This window comes from Mesoplodon bidens, assembly GCF_964165515.1.
Source record: "Mesoplodon bidens genome assembly, chromosome: X".
Classification (NCBI taxonomy): Eukaryota; Metazoa; Chordata; class Mammalia; order Artiodactyla; family Ziphiidae; genus Mesoplodon; species Mesoplodon bidens.
This window is the reverse complement of record NC_138163.1, coordinates 87,325,208-87,346,908: the sequence shown is the minus strand read 5'-3', so window position 1 is coordinate 87,346,908 and position 21,701 is coordinate 87,325,208. Positions and strand designations below refer to the sequence as shown.

Genomic DNA, 21,701 nt, shown 5'->3' with positions numbered 1-21,701 from the left:
ATCTCTTGCCACTCCTCAACATAAATTTTGTGATCAAACCACACAGAATTTTAGTCACCCAAAATTACCTGCTTCATCTACATTTCTGCACATGTGTTTTAGGATACTCTTCTAGAATGCCTATGATATTTTTCTTCCCACCCTTACACGTAAACTGCCTGCTATCATCTTATTTATCCTTCAAGTCTCATTTAAAATCTTCTCTGTGAAACTGCTCCTGCCCTCCCCTGGAAGTTAATCACTCCTGTTTTGCCACTGTAGTTTATACATACTATATTACTTATTATATATACTATAATATAGCTTATACATATTGTATTACATATTATACTTGAATATATCATAGTGATAAGCACTTTGTCCTAATTGAACCATTCTGTTTATTTGCCTATCTTCCCCACTAAACAGGGACCTGACTCAGAGTAAGTACTCATATGTTTGTAAATTAATGAATAAAAAAATATGAAGAGGACATTGCCAAGGATGTGTGTCTTCCCCTTCCTACCCTCCAACATGATCAACATAATTTCTGTGATTAATGAAATGGGAGTGAGGTAGAGCTAAGAATAGCTAAACCTAGGCTTCTAACCTGTTTACCAGTTATGGGATCTGATCTGATCTAAGCTGAATTACCAATGCTGGGCCCTAAGAAGACCAATCCAAGTTGTCAAATTAACCTAAACTCCAAAAGGTATAAGTAGTGCAGGGGCAGGCAGGATGGCCTGATAGACATGTTCCCAGACAGGCCAAGTGTCATGTTGAGGGGTTCAGAAAACCTGGTTTCTCCCACCTCCATCACCTGAGGTCCCCATCCCAGGGTCCCTGAGACTCTGAGAGACCAGAATATTACCACAGAAGTGGGGAAATACCAGCTTGGAAATTGCCACACATAGGCTTTGGGGAGGGAGTATGGGGGTAGGATGGAGGAAGAATGGTACAGAGGGACTGATGCAAAAGCCAACTGTCGTTCTTGAGCAACTGAGGAGGTATGGGCTAGAAGTCCAGACTGTTGTTGCTGGGACTTCCCTTTCACAATGACTCTGCAGTGAGTAACCGCTGGGGAGGCGGTTACAGAGGCCACCTCAGGCCAAGCATGGGCTAGGGGTGGTGGCAGATAAGCCACCCACTCATGAGTTCCCACCCCATCCTACTTTCCTTCTTCACATCTGTTATTACATCAGATCTGACAACAGCCCTGTAGTGTAGGCAGGGCAAAGATTATGACCTTTGTTTTACATTTGAGGATGTTGAGGCCCAGAGCAGTGGTCCGTAAGGCAGCCTCTTTCCCTACTAAACTGCTCAACTGTACTCAACTAATAGTTCCTCCATGCCCAGGGCTTGAGCTCTGCTCTTGCTGGAGCCTCATGTCCATCCAACTTAATAGCTGTTTGGCCTTTCCACGACTTCAACTTCTCCATTTCAGCCTAAGCATAACACTGACCCCAGTAATGTCAACTTCTCTCATCCTGACTTATGTTGGGTCAGAGGCAGCAGTCATTTACTCACTAAATATTATTTAATGTCTCCTACTATGTGCCAGATAACTAAGCGCTAGCTAATATATCAGTGAATAAAACACAGTTTCTGTTTTTCTCACAGAGCTCACAGTCGCAAAATGCAGTGTCCAGAACCAGGGAGGTGACCAGCAATAAACATGTAAATTGACCCAAAATTAAATTATTCCAAATGGTAGGAAACATTATACTGTGAAGAAAATCAGTAGGGTTTTTACTGTGTGAGAGAAAAGGGATAAGGAGAGCTACTCTTGGGTTGGAAGGGGGGCCATCCCATGAAAAGGATATTTTAAGACCTGAAGGATGAGAAGGATTCAGCCATGGGTTGAAGAGAATTTCAAAGGTCAGGAGGTATAAAAGAGCCAGAGATGTACATAGTCCACCTGACTAGGGTTAATGGCCATCTGGAGGCAGTGTAGTATGCAGGAACAGCACTGGATGCAACCTGAGGAATCCCTTTGCTGTTAGAGCCATTCCTGCTAAAAGTTCTTTAAATGGTGCAGAAAGGAACTGGCATTTACTAAGTGTCTACTATGTGCCAGGCATAAATTAATCCCTTTCCCACATGGATTTTTAAGTTTTGTTCAGTCTCAGTATTCTCATCTATATAACAAGAAAGTGGGGATATTTGTTCCCTAAGGGCTCTTATAGCTTGGAGACATTAACTAGTCCATGACCACATCTTTGTGTTAGAAAGTTGAAGCCTGCAGAGATGAAGCACTTTTGCCTCAGGTTGTCTGATGGATAAGTACATCACTCTTCAACTCTAGGCCTGATCAACTAGGGTAGGACTGAGATAGTCTCATCTGAACTAAAAACTAAATGGGCACACCAGACTCTTGGCACTGCTCAGGAAGAAGTGTACAGGGGGAATCCATCTTAGATGCAGAGGGAGGAAGTCATCTGTGAGCCCATTGACAGTATGGTTTTGCCTTTGGATGTCAGCAAAGCTTTTCTTAGCAGCAGATATATCCAGGAAGAGCAGAAACTGCAACACAGTGTTTTGGGTAGATAAGCTTTATCCTGGTTGGGGAAGAGGCCTTGGAAGAGGGTTAGATATAAAGTCCAAAATCTTTGTGCTTTCATGGGAGGAGATCTGATGAAAGTTTCAAATCAATTTTCATTTGTTTTCTATAGCCCTCTTTTCTTCTACTTCTCCTCTGCCTCCTTCTCCTCCTCCCCTCCCCCTCCCCCTATTCTCTCTGCAACTCAAAGTGCTACAGCCAGTTATAACCTCAGGCTCAGGTTTACCTTAGCACTGGTCCTAATATCTATCCCAGCTCCCAGCTTGAGCGAGAGAATAGAAGAATATAAAGGAGAGGAGGAGAGGAAAATGGGAGAAGGAAGAAGGAAGAGAAGATGAGACAGGAATGAGTAGAAATAAAAAGGAAAGTAGAGGAGAGGAGTGCAGGGGAAAGAAGGAGAGGATAACTTCTCTTTGAATAGCATTCTCACCAATCCTGCCTCACCATGAAAGCAACTTCAACGAGGCCTAAGGCTTTTCCCATGAATAGTATTTCACCTTGATAATAATGCAACACTTTGGTTACCAAACTTCTCATATCAGTAACCTCAACAGAAATAAAATGCATCTGTAAATCCCCTGAATCTTCCAGAGTCCCTTGAGCTCACTCCAATTTCTATCAGGGGAGAGAGGAGAGCTCTTTGTACATAGGAGTAGGGGCAAAGTGAGACCCTCTTCCTCCTTTCCCTCTACCCAAAGCAAAAGTTCCTCTGAGATTTTGCTCAGTAAAATCAGCATGTACTAGATTAGCCATGTGGAGAAGTCCTTAAGGGGTTAGAAGCTCTCACTAATCAAAGTAGGAAATAACAGAGCCTCACAGAAATCAAAAATCTAATTAAGGTGGAATCTCAAGAGGTCTGATAGGGTATTAAAGAAGTTCTAGGAGGCTCATCAACAAGATTAGCTCATCTGCAGAAATAACACAGAAGGGTGGGTGGGGATTCTGTATGAACACTGGAAAAAAAACAGGACCTAGAGCTGAAAGTGCTCATTGTATCCATGGTAGTGTCTCAGGGACAGAGAAAATAAATAGGTTACCCTGACCCTCCTTTTCACCCCATTTTAGTTGAGGAGGTTTGGGGAAAGGAAGAATTCATTAAGTTCATCTAATGTCCTTTGTCCTGTCTGTGTTTTCATCAAGCAATTTTGTGATTAATTTGGCTTCCAGAATGATTTTTTTCTGAGCAAGAGAGAAATTGTTGTTCAGCTAACAATTCCCCAGCTGTTTGGGGATTATATTTGTTCTGGAATTAAAAATACAAAAAACAAACAAAAAACCCTTTGTTATTACATCCATTTCCTGTGATTTTGTCTTGTATGAGTCAGTTCATTGACTATGGTCAGGTCAACTCTAGGTATCTTCTCAGAAATGGAGTTTGGAGGTCATGTAAAACTGAACCCTGTGCCTCAAGATGAGACATCTCTGAGAAGTGTATGGTCAGGCCACTCAAGATGGCTGTTCTCTTGCTTTCTGTACATCCCCAACTCGACCAGTGCCTGTTTTACCTACACCCTACTAACATGACTGACTTTCCTACATACTTGCTCCAGGCCCCAGCTAGTGACTGTTCTTATCAAAGGGGCTGTGTGGGGCGTTCCCCTCTGCTAGTTTCCCTGGTAACTGGTGAGTCAACCTGACGTCAATTCCCACTATAACTGGCAATCTCCCTTTACCCCTGGGAGCGAGGCCTGCTGCCACATCCTACCCACCTTCTGCCCCACACGGTGTGGTGCTGCTCCAGCACCTTGCTTCAGACATGTAAGATCCCCCATCCATTAAACCACTGATGTCTCTGTCACTGACTGTGGGCCCTTTCTTCGGTCTTGAAGCTGGGCAAGCACAGGGGCTTGTAGGCCCATGGAGTGCAGCCCAAGAAGTAAGCCCATATCCTTAGAAGGCACTTCTATCTCATTCTGTAATGTAAAGGAGCCAATTTATTTATTTTTCAGATGGGGACAGTGAAGTGAAAGAGGGTAAGAAACTTGCCCAAGTGGGTGAATGGCAAAGCCAGGATCTAGGCCTAGGTCATAACCTTGTTCTACCTAGGCTCTTGTCCTATACCATTCTATGTCTGCATTTTGTAAACTCTCTTAGCCTCTAAATAAGGATCAGGAGTTCTGTGAACTCTCAGAAAAGTAATCAGTAAATCAATTGAACCTAGTTACTTTTCTAGTAACTGCCCAAAGGACAGAAGTCTATTTATAACTTTGCTCCATTTGACTTTAGATGACAGATTTCCTCCCCCTACTGCCCCCCACCCCCCATGCCTGAGTTTTCCCTTTTCCCTCAGATTTTAATTTCCTTCTCTTCCTTACTTAAGGTGACAGGAATATAAACCTGATTGAAACTGTGTTCATTCCTTTTCAAATTTTCTATCAGTATGTCCATGGGAAGAAAGTAGAATTTAGAAGAAAACCCAATTGCTGTGCCATCCTATTTTCACCTCCAGCCAGAATCTGATTCTAGGTCTTTCACTAAGAGCCTACTCTGTGCTAGGTATGGAGCCTAAGAAAAGAGATAACCCTGTCATCTGAAGAGATTTGGACTGGGACAAGACTGGATTTGGAGACTGAACATTTATGGAAAGGATCTTTCAATAAGCATTTTAATCAGATTTAGCAAGAGTTTACAGAAAGTCTGCTTCATGCTGGAACTTATTCTAAAGGCTCTGGGAATCCCAAAACAAGTTAAGTTAAGGTCCCTGCCTGATAGATCTCTCCGTCTAGCGATGTAAACAGATAACCCAAATGCAATATTTTCAGGCCATAATTGAGGTATATACATAGTACAGGAGACTTCGTCTAGGGGAGCCAAGAGTGGTTTCCCAGAGATGATAATTGAGCTGGGCCTGAAGAACAAACACAAGGTCACCTGTCAGGATAGATGTGAGGGGGCCAGGAAACCTTCCAGATCCACAGAGAGGCATATGGAAAGGTCAGAGCTATACTACTAGCGTATAAGGGGTGTTGTAGTTGGAACATAGGATGTGTGGATAAGGGTGAAGACATAGGTTGTAGACAGGTTGTGAAGGGTCCTGACTAATTGTCTGAGGAATTTTCAACTTTTAGCTTCAGGCAATGGGGAACAACTGATCCTTTTTAAGCAGTGAAGTAACACCATTAGAACAGTGTTGCTGAAAGACCATCCTGGCAATAAATACCAAACTTTAAGAGAAAGAAATCATCAACTGAAAATAAGCATCATATTCATATATATATATATATATATATGAATTATATATATTCATCATTTCATCTTAATCATTAAGAATAAGATTATCCTCCCCCTTAATACAGGCGCTCTGGGGGTTGACCTCATTACCATTCATTCATTCAGCTATCATTTCTTAAATGCTTAGTTTGTGCCCCAAACTGAGGATACAGAAATTAACCAAGAGACCCTTGTCCTTGAGGGAACTCCAGGCTATAATGAGAGGAAGGCAGGGGCATAAAATATCATGATACAAGGAAGTGTTATAATCAGAGTATTAATAAAAATATATAATGGTGGTCAAAGATAACTGATCTCTCTATCTTGGATTCCCTTCATGGAGATATAGATTCCCTTCAGGATGATAAGAAGGTTTGAGATATAGGGTCAGGGAAATGAGGACTTAGACATTCAGGGGGATATGCTCAATATTCAATTGAATCTAATAATGTAGAGGTGAGGGAGATAGAGGGTGAGCAAGCTGCAGACACATGCACATACACACAGAGAAAGATACAGAACTCAGGGAAACACTAATGTGATAAGGAGCAGGAAAAGAAAGAGAAATTCATGAAGAAAACAAAGGAAAGTGGTCAGGAAGATAAGCAAATCAGAGGAATGTAAGCAAGCAAATTCAACTATTCTTACTGAACACTACTCTAGATCAGGTGCTGTGTTAGGCACTAGGAAAACAAATGAAGAAGACAGTCCCTGCCATAAGCTATGATCTTCTGGCAGAAAGTTGATCTTTACGTCTCATCTGAACCATGCTTGTGTGACACTGATGACAAAATTCATTCTGAAGAGAGAGGATAACTTCTAAACCACAGGGCTTCGAGAAAGAAGGAATGGCTGACAGAGTCATCTGTTGCAGAGACATTGAGGGAGATGAGAGCTAGTAAAGAGGCTTTTGGCTTTGTTGAGAAGGAGTTCATGGTAATTTTGTGACACCAGGTAACAGGGTCAGTGCAGAAAGGGGGATAGAAAACAAATAGAAAGCTAAGTTATGGTGAATTAAGAGGATAAACAACGAGTCAACATTTAGAAGCTACTTTTTTTTTTTTTTTTTTTGAGGTATGTGGGCCTCTCACTGTTGTGGCCTCTCCCATTGTGGAGCACAGGCTCCGGACGCACAGGCTCAGCGGCCATGGTTCACGGGCCTAGCTGCTCCGCAGCATGTGGGATCCTCCCGGACCGGGGCACGAACCCGTGTCCCCTGCATCGGCAGGCGGACTCTCAACCACTGCGCCACCAGGGAAGCCCCTAGAAACTAATTTTGTAAGAATTTTGAGTGAACTGAAGAATGATGGAGTGGGCATTGGAAAGAGATTTTTTTTTAAGTTGGTTGTGATCAACATATGAAGGACCAAACAGGATGACATCTGAGAAGAGGCCATTGGGTTGGATGAAGTTTCTGTGAGCAGAGCCAGTGGAGTAATGGAAGCAGGTGAAGTGAGAGTGGCCTTAATCTGAGTTCTGAAACACCTTTGTTTGGCTTAGGAGTAAAAGAGGAGGTTCAAAAGGGGCACAAGAGGCTGGAGACTTGCAACTCAGGGACGAATGTTTGGAGGAGAAGTAGGATAAGGGGAGAGGAAGTTGGCTTAAACCACAACAGGCATGGTTCAGATGAGATGAGAGGATCAACTTCCTGCCAGAGGAAAATAGCTCATGGCAAGAGAAGTGAGAGAAACTCTATGTTTGCAATCTCCCCAAATTTACAAACAATTCTCCCCCCTCTTTGCAATAAAAATTGGTACTGTCCACCCTGGAGGTAGTGGAAGTTACTAAAATGACTCTTCCAAGTGGCATGTGGTATAGAAGAAAGTGGGAAAGTTGGTTTGAACTTCAAGCACTCAGCTGCTAACTGAGTGACTTGAAATGAATCATTTGAGCACTCTGAACTTCATTTTTATCATTTGTGGAAAGGGAAGAACAACTGCTACCTCCTGGAATAGTTGTGAAGGTTACATGAGAGGATGTGCATAAAGCATCCAGCACAGTGTCTGGGACATAGTAGCCATTAGCCAACTGTTGGCACCCTTTCCCTACTTCCTGTATCCCTAGTCCTATCAACACAGTGTACTGGGGTCTCCAGATGCCAACCTCCTTTCTTCTCCCTGTTTACACTTAATAGATAATGAGAATATGGGAAAACCTGTGGATGCTGGGAATCCATGCCACAATGTCCAAGAGCTGACCATCTCCTGGATAGGGTCAAGTTGTCCAGAGGGGCCCACAAAGTACCCCTCATCCTACCTCCTTTATCAAGCATTGAGACAAGCCAAGCTGCTTTCCAGGATGTCTGATAGCATCAGTGAGTCAGAGAAGTGGGCCTAATATGTAGTTAGGGATACTCTCAGGCTCCAAAACAGGTCTTTGTTTGTCAGAGACAGATGGCATTTTCTTCACACTACTAAAGGAGCAGCAGATCCCCCTATGAGTCTCAGGTTCAGGCTCAGGTTCAGCCTCAAAGGGTCCTGGAGTAAAAGCCACGCATGAAGTTCCAAACAGCTCCAGAGAAATCCCCAGCCACATGAAAAAAGTCATCCCTCACATTCATATTATCATTTTATAGTTTAGAAAACTTTTCTCACACATGTTAGGTTAGGATTTATATGTATATGTTTGTGTTTAACATAATATAAATATAGTTTATAATAAAATTATAAATACTATATATAATAATAAAGAATATATAATATATAAACATGATATAATTAATATTAATATTATATATATATTAAAGAACCAAGGCCCAGAGAACTTTGCTTAGTCTGGATCATCATTCAGATGTCAGTTTTAGGCCGTTTGGAAGAAAGACTTACCTAAACTCTTATACAAGATTAGATTTACTATTATTTTCTCTCATAACACCCTATATTTATCTTACATAACCTTGTATTTTTACTGTGAGATTGTTTGGTGAGTGCCTTTTTCTCATTAGAGCATGAGTTCTGGGAGGGTAGGGCTCTGGTCAGTTACATTATCTTTGGTATCTCTATCACCCAGACCACTTGAAAAATTCTTAAATGGGAGAAGGGGGTTCATAAAGACCATATAGTCCACCACATTTATAAAGAAGAGCAAAGAAGGAAATTTCCCAAGTTCATACTACAAGCCATGGCATAGCTGGGCCTGGAACTCAGTCTCCTGCCACTGTGTCTAGGGCTTTCTTTAATGAATCTCCAATCTCGATTAATTCTGGGTCCTAGGTCATTAGGCACCAGGGTCAAGTGATGGTCAAAGCTTTCAATATTTACATGTCACCTCATTTTCAGGTCTGTACAACAGGAATAATTATCTTTCATTAACAAATATTTATTGAACACCTACTATAAGCAAGGCATTAGGAATATAGTTGTGAATAAGATAAAATCACTGCCCTCGTGGAGCTTGGTAGAAGACACAGACAATAAACAAAAATATAAAATGCTAGAAGCAAAGTCAAAAGACAAATGATAAACTAGTGAAAATATTTGCAATTCTTATTACATACAAAGGGAGAAATCTCTCTAATATATAAAGAAGTCCCAAACACAAGAAAAATAAATTAACAGCTTTATAGAAAACTGGATATAACAAACATGGTTCTTGACCTCATGGAACTTGTAATCTAGCGGGAGAACCCCCTTTTCTCCAAGGCTAGGGAGTGGCTGGACTGCATGGTTTTAGGACACCAAAGGAGATGGTGAGTCCTTGAGTAGCCCCTCTCATTTCTTAGGTACACAGCTAATAAAAGTCCAAATCTCAGCTCTGTCACTTACTAAATATGTAACTTTGAGGGAAATTGCCTTCTTTTTTGAGCTTCAGTGTCCTTATTTTGTGAACTGGGAATAATTCTAATTCTACAGGTTTGTTGAGAGGACTGAGTGATATAATAATGTGAGAGTATGTGGTACATAATAAACACTCAACAAAACTTTTTTCCTTCCATTTCCCACATCTCATTCTGCCTGGAACTGAGAATAGAAGAGAGTTCCTCTTCTTCTGTGAATATTTAGCTTTTTTTTTTTTTTTTTTTTTTTTTTGCTTCCTACCATGTAATGTCTGGGGTTGAGAGGAGTTCTCAGTTATACCACTTTCCTGAAATCCCATGAGGTACCTATTTATTAGCTCAATTTTGAGATGGATAAATGGATAGTCAGAAATATTAGTAATTTACCCAAGGCCCCACAGCTGGAAAGTGGCAAACTGAAATTCAAGTCCAGGTCTTTGAACTTCAAGCTCAATGCTCTTGTCACTATAGCACAAGGCCTTGGGTGGCAATCTGCAATGCCTGCCACCAATCAAGTGCCCACTTTTAACATCTTTGATACTTTTATTTCCCACTTAATCAAACTGTAACACTTTTTATGAGTAAGAGACATTAGACCATCTACATCATAGCATCTGCTTTGGGGTTAGAAAAGTTCAGGTTATACATTGGAGATTCTGAACTAAATATTGCCATACACATTGTGATGGTTGACACTCTTTAGATGAGCCTGTGGAAGCTAACATATGAAAATAAGAGACAGGAGCATTAAGGAAAATTGTCTGTGGTGATGAACCCTAGAGAGAAGTATGTAAAAATTGACTACCTCCTAAATCAGTGCTAAACTAAGTTCTAGCACCCTTGTTCTAGAAGACGTTTAGCTGTGGTGTAAGCACAAAGGCTTGGCCTAAATTCTCTTTTTGTCCCCACAAATGCTCCATTCTTGCCCTTTGTTTAGCCAGAGGAAACTTTAAGTAAATGAAAATGGTCTGTGTGTCAAGTCAGTGAAACCAGGGGCACCATCCCAGTCTGAATTAGAGGCTATTTTAAAGAAATGCAATTTTGTTCCTTCCAAATATATGCAATGGGCTATCACAAGTTTTTCCTCCTTCCTTCCTTCCCTGTCCACAATTGTTGCCTAGGGGTTTTTACCTTTATGTGGACCATTGTGGAAAATAGATGAGTGGTTGGCTAGTTATTTCTTCCATTATTTCTGTCATAGATGGAAGCTTCTGAAGGACTCTGATTGGGACTAAGGTATAAGAAGTGAGGAGAACAACCAGTTTACTTTTCTAAGTCTTTAAACAACTCTCTGGAACTCCTATCTTATCTTATCTACCTTTTTTTTTTTTTTTTTTGGTCACACCGCATGCCTTGCAGGATCTTAGTTCCCTGACCAAGGATCGAACCTGCGCCCTCAGCAGTGAAAGCGCAGAGTCCTAACCACTGGACCACCAGGGAATTCCTATTAATTCATTTATTTTTTTCTTTCCAAGAAGCTAAGCAAGGGTCAGCTCAGCTCAGCCCCTCTAATAGTCATAAATTGGAAATTAATTGAGTTTTTTTCTGAATAAGACTGCCCTTGTAGACTGAGATGATAACTGACTTGAATTTACTATTTCTTAACCAGAGCCATATTATGTATTTTTGTAGATTGCTTCAAAATTCCTACCTTTCATAAATTGTTGCATAGCATTTGGGCAAGTGACATGACCTCCCTGAACCTCAGCTCCTCTTATGTCAAATGGGGATAATTTTAGTATCTCCCTTGTAAGGTTGTTATGAGGATATTACTAAACTAATACATGCAAAGGGCTTAAGACAGTGCCTGGCACTTAGTAAATTCTCTTGGTAGGTCCAAGGTCTTTGCCTGGTTTCTCCCAGAACACATTTGGTGAGTTGGATAGGCTTTGGGGTGGCTATTGTTCTAGTGCATCTATAGGTATTCAAAAATATACTTAAGCTTATATTTACCCTGTTACATCAGTGGTCCCTCCATTCACACAAGTTCACCATGTTCTTTCCTACCTCTGCACTTTTACTTGTGTTCTTCTTTCTGTCTGGAATGCTCTTCTCTGACTATTGATCTTATTATCTTTCAAGGCTCTTTTGAAATGCTGCCTCTTCTGTGAAGTCTCTAGTCCACCCAGTTGGAATTAACTTTTTTTCCCATGGCCTAAACTCCAGAACTCCTTGTCTTGAAGATGGAAGAGTATTGCACCACCTGTACATTCTCTGGTTTCTCATGTCTCATTGGATAAGTTTCAAACCCTCAACATGGTATACAAGGGCTTCCTCAATTTGGCCTCCTGTTACCTCTCCCACTTTGCTTTGAGCTATTATTTCCTTTGCTAACTCTATTCCAGACCACATCAGCCTCCTTATCTTCTTGGAATATGCCACATATTTTCCCACCTCAGAGCTTTTACACATGCTGTTTCTTCTGCTTGGAATGGGTTTTCAACAATTATTCACTTGGCTCACCTGTTCATTTGTTCTTATTCTTCAGTCGCACTTCAAAGGTCACTTCCTTTGAGAGGTTTTCTTGACCTATCCAAGCCTTGTGGATTAGGTTCCCTGTGTTCTCCTAGCTTTCTGTGATTCCTCCTTTCTTTTTGTATTTACCTGTACTTATTTGTTCAATAGCTATTTTCCACCACACTGCAAGTGCCAAGAAGGTAGGCATCTTATGTGCCTTGTTCTCCTCTGTATCCCAAGTGCCTCACGCCATACTTGATACTTAGAAAACACTCAATATATATTTGTTGAGTGAATGAATCTAGTCCAGCCTCATTGTACATATGGCCCATAGAGGGAGAGGGTTTTACTCAAGGTCACACAGATAATCAGTGGCAGAGAATAGACTGTAGTCTGGGTCTCCTGACTTCAGGTGCACTGCTCTTTTCCATACATTCACCTCCACTATAGTATTTGTTTTTTGTACATGCTTATGTATTAATCTGGATCCTGGACTAGCCTGTAAATTCCTTGAGGGCAGGGACTACATTTTACACTTTTGTTGTCCCACATGGTAACTACTAGCTATGTGTGGTGATTGAACACTGGAAACATAGGTAGTCCATATTGTGGTGTACTGTAAATTTAAAATACACACCACATTTTAAAGAGTGTAAAATACCTCATTAAAACATTTTTACATTGTTTACTGGTTAAGATAACATTTTGGATGCATTGGGTTAAATAAAATATACTATCAAATTACTTTCACCTATTTATATTTCAAAATTTTAATGTCGCTATTAGAAAATTTGTGACTCACATTGTATTTCTAGTAGATGTATAATACTGCTCTGCTGTGTATTTATTTTTCCCCTTGGTGCCAACCATAGAGCTTTGCAGCCAGTAAGTGCTCAACACACCCTTGTTGAACAAAGTTGAGCTATAGTTGGTAGGTTAATTGCTGCCACATTTCTTGTCATTGTCACTGGGTTTGTGGGGAACCTCACAGTGAAACCTCTATCCCCAAGCCCATGAGTACATGAAGTTCTTCAATCTTGGCCTGGGGGTGCCCTGTACATTGCATCAGCCTTCGGATTTCCTTTCAGAGCAAGCCCCAGTGCAATCATACACATAGCAATCACCAGGGATGAGGTGGAGTGTGTGGACACTGGCTTCTTGCACAGGAAGTGGCCTCAGCTTTGCAGTTGTCCCTGGGGCATTTTCTTGACAGGCTTCCTATAGGAAGTGGGGGTAGGTGAGCAGGAAGCTGAACTCAATGTTGAGAGGGGCTTCTCAGTTCCTTCATGAAGGTGAGGTAAGCTAAGGAATGTGGGGATCTTGGGCTCTTTCACTTGCTTATGCACTGATGCATTCACTTATTCACCTCACAGTTCTGGGGCAACTATTTCATCCTTGGCCCTGTGAAGAAAGGTATGGATCAGACACAGTCCTATTTTGGGCAGTTCTTAGCCTTTTGGGAGAGACAGACACATAAATGCAGTGTGGAGAGGTTTTTGAGATTAGAGGCAGGCAAAGCCAGGAGCCATTAATTTTGTCAGGAAAGGGGTGGTCAGAGAAAGCTTTCTAGAGACAGTGAGCATCATTAATTTATCTCCCCATCTTTTAAAATCTAGCTAAAATCCTACTTTTCTAAGAACCTTTCTAATCACCACCACTTCCTCACCCTCTGCCCTGGAAGTATCATGTCTTTCTTACCCACTCTTCTGATAGCACTTTATACCTTCATTAAATCACTTGTCTCACACTGTAGAGATATATATTTCCTTGGGTGCATGCCTGAATCCCTCTCCCCTCTAGCCTGACAATCCCTCAGTATGATGTGGTGACTGATGCTCAGACAGGCTGTGCATGATTTTTCAAGGGCGTATAGTTAATGTTACAGAGGTTGGTCTATAACCCAGGGACTATAACACAGGATCCAAGACACAGGGACTCTGACTCAAAATTCAGTGTTTTTTTTTCATTCCAGCACTGAGTGAATAAGTGCATGTATCTACAGTGTGGGACCCCCGCACTGTCTGCCTGCTCCCCCTATCCAACTCTCTTCTCCCTCATCCCGCCTCTTAAGCATGGTCAAGCCAAAGAGCATCCAAAATGGAAGAACTCTATGTCTTTTGGTTGGACAACAGACCTAAAGGAAAAGTTCCATTTGTGCTGTTGCTGCAAATTGGCCCTTCCAAACATGCTTTGTGTTTGTGAGGTAAAGAGGAGCTCTGAGGAGCCCCATGCCATTTTCTTTAATTCAGACCTTTTGCATAGTAGGCTTGATTTGTAGATCCTCCTGGCTCCTAATGATTTTTTTTTAATTTGGGTATAGTTGTTTTACAGTGTTGTGTTAGTTTCTACTGTACAGCAAAGTGAAGTAGAGTTCCCTGTGCTATTCAGCAGGTTCTTATTAGTTATCTATTTTATACATATTACTGTATATATGTCAATCCCACCCTAATGTTTTTTTTTATGGATCTACTATGAAGCTCAAGTTGGCCAGCATTAATTACTACTTTAATTGAAGACATTGGTTCCAGAGGGCCCCTGTTAAAAAGCTAGGAGAGTACCTTAACTGATAAGTGAGAAAAAAAACTGAGTGGGTAGCTGAACTTAATCTCTAGGATATGAGTAGGGAGGAAGCGTCCCTCCCTAGAAAAGTGCCCACAGGACAACCCTGACTCCACCACAAGCTTTAGTCAGAAACCAAAATAAAAGGAATTGAATCTTTCTAGAAGCCAGATCTGGGGAAACTGGTTTCAAGGACTAAGCCAATAAATTATTCTGGTAGAAGGACATTTTCTGCAGAGTAGTGTGAGTGTAAGTGAATCCCTATCCCAGGCTGTCCCCTAGAGCCTCTAGGTTCTGCATACACAGGAAAGACTATGGTCTTTCCTGTGTATGAGAGGGGCAAGGGTGAGAGAGGGGCAAGTATGGAAGTGGTTATAAAGGAACCAGGGAATGTTTGAGTTGGAGAGGCCACCAAGATCAGCTAGTTCAACCTCTGTTGGTTAAATGGGAAACTAAGACTAAGGGAGGGAACAGAGCTGACAGATCTGGGAGTAGGACACCAAACTCCTGGCTCCCAGGATGTGGTTTTTTCTCTGGAACCTGAATTTATATGACTGTATGTAGCTTGGATAGATTGTTCACTGAGGCTTGAGTACTGCCAAGGGTTCTATTTCTTCTATGTAGACTAAGGACTGAGACTTGGGCACTGCAATCATTGAAGGTGATCCTGTAAGTATACCCTGAAAGCATTGCAAGAATTGTCTCTCCCACCTACCATATCATCAGGATTCATGATGTAGAGCACTGCATAATGGGAATCCAAAGTCTTCCTGGCTGTGAATGGGGACTGCCCAAGGATTGCAAACATAAGGCTCTAGGAAGTCATTCACTTTCTTCTCATAATTGTCATGTCCCTTATGAAGCCTAAAGGTCACAGTTGAACTTAAGTGTCTGACACTATCTTTTCCTTCTCAAGGTCAACCACTTTCTTCATAACCAACGTAGGAGAGTAGAAAAAGCCTAACATTTTGAGTCAGAAGGACCTGAGTACAAATTCTGCCTTCTCCATTATTTCCTAGTTTTGTGTCCTTAGGCAAGCCACTTTACTTCTATGTGTCTCAGTTTCCTCTCCTATAAATAGGAATAATGATAATACCATACTAGATGGTTGTTGATTAAATGAGATAACACATGTAAAACACATAATAAATACTTTCATAGATGTGAATTTTCTTTTTTCTTTCTGTCTGTAAGCTCCCTGGATGCCAGAATGTGACCTGTGGGCAGAGCTGTGCTAGCAGGCTCAGCTTCATAAGCATGTGACCTGTAAATTTTCACAAGGGCCTCATGCTTAGAAAGACCCCAAACTTAGCTTAATGTTCTGCTGTTGCCATCTTGAATTTTTAATTTCTTTTTTACAAAGGGCCCTTCCTTTTCATTTTTCACTGGGCCCTGCTAATTATGTTTGTGTGCCAGGGGAGATAAAATGGGTGTTTCAGGACCAGGAGGCATTCTGACAGGGTGAGAGAACACATGATTTGGAGTTGACAGAAATGAACTCAAATTCTAGGTATACGACTAATTTGCTTTTTGATATCAGGCATTTCCTTTTATCCCTCAGGGGGTCAGTTTCTCAATTTTGACAATGGGGATTTTTATTTGATAATGTCTCAGCTTTGACATTCCAGGACTCCTTCAGTAAATCTGGGGAAACCTCCCTGGCCGTAGGTCGAGCCTAGAGCAGCCAGGGCTTTCTGCTCAGACTCTCTGCAGCTTGGGGAGTTAGTATCTGTTGGAGTTCAGCTGGAAGTGGGTGAGGACATGGCAGTGAGGACTGTTGCTGCAGTAGGAGACCCTTTCACAACGGCACTCTTTTGTCATTTTGCACCCAGATTTCCGTTGGCTAACCTCAGCCTTATCTTCCTCATTTCTGTTTCCTCTTGAAGACACCAAGGGCCCTTCAAAACATAGGACCTTCCTGCTCACAGCATAAAGCCCAGTTCCCTCTGGCCTCTGCAGGTTGACTCATCACCAGGGAACCTATGCCTCCTACAAGATGAAGGCACCACTCCAGTAACAGGTATAGTATCAACTTGTCCTCTCTGCTTGGATTCCCAAACTGGGGCAGTGTCCATGGCTACCAAATATGGCCCAAGCCATATCTGCTCATCCCATTCTCCTTGGACCCTTCTCAGGAATTCTGGATCAAGGGTGGGGGAGAAGAAGTATCCCATTGGTACCCTTCTGTCCTGGAGTTTATAATGATGAGAAAGGAAGATGACATTTCCTCTCCAAACAGGCTGTTTAGGGGACAACCAAATGGCAGTGAGATGTTCTCTGGAACCAGGATCAGGATATTTGAATAGTGGTCCTGGTTTTGCCATTTACTCATTGTGTATCTTTGAACAAGTCCTTTCTCCATTCTAGGACTCATATTTTTGACCTCTTCTGCAAAGAAGAAGAGGGGAATGATTAGATGGACAGTGTCTAGACTCTTTTAGTTTTTATATCCCTTATTTTGATAGTTTTTAGCCCTCTGTTGAGAAAGGACATGAGAGTGATGCTGAGTAAATATCTCTGGGTGGGGCTGAGCAGGAGGTTGAACTATGCCTGAAAAAAGTCCATACTGCTTCCAGTATGAGGGACCCAACTGGGTCAGTTGCAGGGCAGGTCTTACTGCTTGGCGTGTTAGCCCTCCCAGGGTAGACAGGGAGCAAATGATATTTTATGTAGTATAACAGACCAAGAGAAAACTTTCAGAGACCCTCAGTATCACTCCACATAGATATCCATCTTTTCTTCCTATGGGTCTGGCCAGCCTTTCTCAGCTGAACCTGCTTTCCTTATATACACTCTGTTGGAGAGGCATGGACTAAAACATCAAATGTGGAAATAAAACCAATATAGTTTCAGCTCAGCCACTGCCTCTTTCCATTAATACTGGGGCAAAATTGTCTATAAGGCTCTTAAACTTCATGTACTAAGAAATAATCTTTAACCTTCTCATACCTGTCTTCCTTTTTGATGAAGTCAGAAAGGGCATTCAGGAGGCTGTGGACATTTTCAGTTTATCCAGGTCTTCTCACAGAAGCTGGTAGCCAGTAAGGATGATGATAGAAGAAAGGCATCAGTCCAGTTCTCTCTCTCCTACTACCCTGAACTCAAACTCTATTAATCAGCTTCCTTGATTGGCTTCCACTCACAGCTCCAGGGACTGAGCCAAGGTGCCTGTGAGCTCCTATATGAGAGTCTCTGGAAAGCTCACCAAACACCTTCCTGACAACTTTGCCAGGTAAGTCTTCTTGTCCCCATTTCCAGAGAAGACAACTGAAGCTCAAAGGACAACTGAAGCCTAAAAGAAAACTTTCCCAAAGCCATGATTGGCTAATTAGTGCCCAAAGCAGCATTAGAATCTAAGTTTGTCTGATTCTTTCCACCATTCTATATCTGGTGACCAAGATTGTTGCTTTGGCTGAAAAAGGCACACTTCTGGGTGGCTTGGAATGGCTTGGGTAAGTAGAGAGGGAAATGAGGGGATGGAAAATATCATTTAGAGCTTTAGGTTTGAAGTCACTCTCAGATATCAAATTGGAGGAGCATGTCACCTGCTTACCAACATACATTTACCTGAAAGAGTTAAGTGTTTTTTTTTTTTAATGCACTATGATTTTTTGCTGAAAGACAAGTCCCTCTGCCTTGTCTTAGCTGGGATAAGGCTTTCTGGCCTCAATGGGGCAGTTTTATGTTCCTTGGAATGTTTGCCTCTTTTCATGCCAGTATATAATATAAGCCAGCTACTTTCTCACAGATCAACTACCACATCTGGGAAAGGGAGGAATTTAACACGGACTACCTGGAATTTTTAGCAACAGTATCTGGGTATTGCCAAGTGAATTCTCTCAGAAGTTCCAGGCCTGATCATGCTCCTGGCAGCTTCTTTATTTCTCTGATGGCTGTGGGATGAATGATCCCAGTACCTCACTGCCAAGTCCACTGCCTATATTTTGCCTTCCTTTTTGATGTGTCTCCCTTTTCCCAGAGAGATATACAGAGCATGGAGGTAAAAGGACCAGTGAGGAAAACTGGTGGGCACAATGGGGCGACATGGGGCACAGCCCCAAACTGTGTACAACTTGTATGATCTTTAGCAACTCTCATCCTCAGTGTGAGCCTTCATTTCCTCAGTTATAACATGAGTAGGTGAAACTAGATGAAGGTCCTTTTATAACTGCCACTGCCATTCTTGAGTCCTGATTGGTTAAGTGCATCATGTTAGGCAAGGCTGAGACCATAAGAAATTCCTGTTTCATTGTCCTGACCCTGTTAAGTCAGTGGTCCATGGCCCTTGCTTTCCTTGTGGTAGTTCAACCACCTTTTTTAAATTTTCTTTGGAGTATTTGTTATGTATCAAATACTGACCTAAGGGCTTTACGTACATTATTTCATGTCATTCTCACAATAACTTATTAGGTAAGTACTGTACTTACACCCATTTTGTGGATGTGGAAAACTAGAACTCAAAGAGATAAAATGATTTATCCAAGATTTCTCAGCTACTCAGTGGAAGAGCCAGAATTCATGCCTGTGCTTAACCTCAAATCCTATGTCCATAGTCATAACACTGTGAGAACATAGACTGAGAGAGTTGGGAAGGTGGGACATGGGCATTGACTCTGGGACCTTGTCCTTTCCTGAGGTCAGGGAGGCAGGACAATGACCAAATTGTACATTCTCTGCTGGATAGAGAATCTCACTGAAGCTCCAGACCCCTAGAAATGTCATAGCTATAGGACTCAGGCCTGAGGACCCCCCCAGCTGAGCACTGGGGCTTCACCTGCAGTATCAAGTGGGCCTTTCTTACATACCCTAAGGATGCCTCTTCTGGTTAGAAGCCTTATTGCCTATTTTGTTCACTTCCTTATTCTGGTGCTTCAGGTAGTCCCTATAGCCTCTGCAGTTTCCCTGGTGCTCAGGGTGTGACTCCTTTCTCTTTCTTTCCCTCCAGGGCCATATCTCCCAGGAAGATCTTGCCTCCCCACTGAAGCCCCTGGCCCAGCCTCCTGCAGTGCCACGCTCCGTGTATTTGACAAGCTGAGTTAGACACTCCGTGTAGTAGAGTGTCAGTTTGTCAAATACCCCAAGTGCGGCATATGCCTAGCAGCTCCAGGCCAGGACAGTTGAAATACAGCAGATAGACTGACAGCTGGATGCAAGAACACACACCAAATACCAACTAAGCTCTCAGAAGTTATTTTTGGTGACTTTGAGGGAATTAAAGCATTGTACCTGAGGGGGTCGTGGGGAAAATGAAGCAGCTCTGCTATACACAGTGGGAGCCCTAGGGGGATACAATAGTCTTGAAAAGGCATACGGGCCCCAGGGATGGCAGTACTCCTTTATTCATTCCTTTCTTCCTTCACATTCCCCTCCCAGAGTCCCCTAGCAAGGACATCTGAATTCTCACACAAGCATCATCACAGGGCTTAGACACCTAGTTTCTGGACACTTAACCTGGGCTTCTAAACACACTTTGACCTTACCTATTTCTCTCATTTTCTTCATGATTTTTCTCCTCCTGGGAACACCTTCTTCATTTCTCTCTTGTTATCCAATTCTTTCCCATACTTCTTGGCCCAGCCAAAGTCCAGTCTCTCCAAGGCTTTTTGAAAATCAACCTATACTCTTTCCTTCTTCATTCTCAAAGCACTCCTTGCCTGGGTGCCTTTATGTACCCTTTTATCCCCTACTGCCAAATGGTACATATTGAATTGTTAGTGGACTTTTACAGGGGATATTTTTGAATTCCCCACTAGATTGTGAGCTCGTAGAGAACAATACTCTTTCCTTAATTGCTGTCTCCCCATTCCATCCCTACTCCAGCCCCAGAACAATACTCAGGTAACAGAAAATACTTAATAACTGTTTATTGGTTGATAGACTTTCCACTAGTCTATTAGTTTTGGGCCTCTGGGCCAAATGCTACCAAGGAATTTTGTAAGAAAGCAATTAAACTTTGGTCACTGAAGTGCTATAGGGTGTGTGAGGTAATTGCCAACATGGAGGGTTTTTCTTCCTGAGAAATAGGGTCAAGAGTCAGAGGAGGAGGACAAAAATGTAGACTCAGAGGGCAAGTAAGTTTTGGAATTACTTGGTAACAAAAAAGTTATACAGATGGTTTATTGCAGGATTTTTCAGAGACTTTAATATTGTAATGTTCCATTGGAAATCTCCAAGAGAGGGCCATAGAATGAAGCATTTCCCATGCTTATCTGATCATGGAAACTTTTTTTCTATGAGCCATTTCCTGGGTCGAGTGTTCCATGGAACAAAATTTGAGAAATTGCCTTAGAGGAACTTCATGTCTTTCCTCTCTTCTGGAGATCCTGTCTTTTTACTCCTCTACTTTTCTCCACCCAGCTACCTGCCTAAGACAGGTCCTGTGTTATTATACCATTTTTGTTTAGCCTATCCTGCATATTTGGGCTAGCCTTATACTTAGGACTTTCTCACTGGCTTGTCTTGTATGAAAAAGATTATCAGGTTTTAGGCAGAGATGATCTCTAGAAGTTTCCTACTGCAATAAATATATGCTCCTAGGTCTGTAATTTTATCTTGTTTTATCTTGTTATCTTGTGGCATTTAATAAACTTGCAGTATCAGTGTTAACCTGCATCATAGAAAGAGTTTAGAAGTTTACCTTCATTTTTTTCTACTCTGGAACAATTTATGTAGCCACAACAAAAGGCATATGGGTCCCAGGGATGGATGTGCTCCTTGATTCATTACTTTCGTTCCTTCCTGTAAAGCGAAGGACTCTTTGTTCACTTTTATGTATGATTTTGACTTCTGTAATCAATTTATAGGGGAGCAGCTGCTGGTTAAACCTGAGCTGACCTTGGAATTGCATTGTAACCAAAAGTGGCACATGTCAGCTTCCATAAAGGGTGAAGAAGTTGATTTGACGTGCATTACCTGAGGGAAAGGAAACAGTGTTGAACTGACCCAGAGCAATTCCTCTCTGAGGAGACTTATTTAAAGGTGTATTGTGTGTGCACATATACAGACAAATAAACACACACACACACATGCACACACACACACACACACTCACACTCCTATTGCCTATTCCTGTTTGAGAAGAGAGACTTCCCTGCTCTGACCTCTACCCCACATTGTAAGAAGGGGCCAAGAGGTAAAGACGATGTATGAAGAATACAACTA

General features: G+C 41.9%; 1 long non-coding RNA gene across 1 annotated transcript; it reads left to right on the top strand.

Annotated features, from left to right (window-relative positions):
* The first annotated feature begins 16,501 nt into the window (after positions 1-16,501).
* Positions 16,502-21,110, top strand: LOC308608936. The gene is made up of 3 exons (XR_014014249.1): positions 16,502-16,560; positions 17,686-17,772; positions 19,486-21,110. It is a non-coding gene; the product is annotated as an uncharacterized lncRNA (long non-coding RNA).
* Positions 21,111-21,701: the final 591 nt, after the last annotated feature.